Raw genomic sequence first — 1,280 nt, 5'->3', positions numbered from 1 at the left:
CTTTTTTCTATATTTTTGCGATGTTGCTTTGACCAGGGTTTGAACCCAGGCATTGTGGAGTGGAAGCGCGCACTGCTTACCACTACACCACAGCGGCCGACGTCCATTAAATTTAAGTAGGTATAAATTAAGCGCTAGGAAATCACGTTGATTTTTAAATGATTTTTTTGGCTGACGGTGCTGGGCATTTTCTTCCATATAAAATGTACTATTCTAAAATAAAACGTGAGTGAATTGAATCTCTACTCGGCTTCTTACATTTTTTAATAAATAATATTCAATATGGACCACACTAAAAGCTCGTACGTGTCCCACCCTTGACAGAGAAATTTCGGATTTTTTTTTAAATAAAGCAATAAGTTTTGCGTAAGTTTTTGGTTTACTATAATTCGTGGTTCTTTTTTATTTCAGCACATCATGTTCACACAGAAAAGTGAAATAAATTCGCAGTTTCCGTGAAATATATCTGCGCCAAAAAGCAGGTTCTGTTCTTGTCCCACCCGTGACTGAAGAAATAACTCCGATTTTTTCTCATATAAAATTTAGTAGCAGCTTTATAAAAATGTGGAATTGTTGAGTACTTTACACTTAAATTTACTGTACAAATGTCCCATCCGTGACGGTGGAATACCCCATAGCTACTTTATTAAAAATGCAAGACTACTTTTATAAACAGTAAAATGGAGTTATAATTTATATAACCGACACCGAAAATATTTAGGCATAAGCAAATTACCTAAAATTAATTATTTCGCCTGATGAGTGTCCTTTTTGTATATGCAGCATCCTTTCGACGATCTGTAATCGCAAGTATCCCGCATGCGAACTCTACTGAATTTGACTTTGAACATCTGAGTATTAAGGCGCGTTTACTTTATCAAACGTACAGATGCAGATATTTTACGAGCGCGAGTTTATGAAAATATTTGTTAGTGGCCAAATAAATTTATAGCTTTTTCTGGAATTAATACAACCAAGATGTTTGCTGGCTTTGGTATTTAGTAAGCGAGTTTAAATTTCTTAAGAGGCTGAAAATGTCGGTGATTAAAAAAAAAAAATAAAAATAAAAAAATTGCAGAATGAATTTGTATTGAAACGATTTCAATATGCATTTGATTCTCTACTGACGTAAATACTATTTTAATTGCTATATAAGTACCTACATAAATCAATTTAGTTTAAAGAATAATTGAAATACATATAAGCAGATCATAGAAAAAAATTATACGAACTAAGAATGTGTTTAGCATATGTGAACATGTTGTAGGTATTCCGAACAT

This window comes from Rhagoletis zephyria, unplaced genomic scaffold (genome assembly GCF_001687245.7).
Source record: "Rhagoletis zephyria isolate East Lansing unplaced genomic scaffold, Rhagoletis_zephyria_1.1 Rzeph_scaffold_05226, whole genome shotgun sequence".
NCBI lineage: Eukaryota > Metazoa > Arthropoda > Insecta > Diptera > Tephritidae > Rhagoletis > Rhagoletis zephyria.
The sequence above is the reverse complement of the archived record's forward strand: the minus strand, read 5'-3'. Positions refer to the sequence as shown.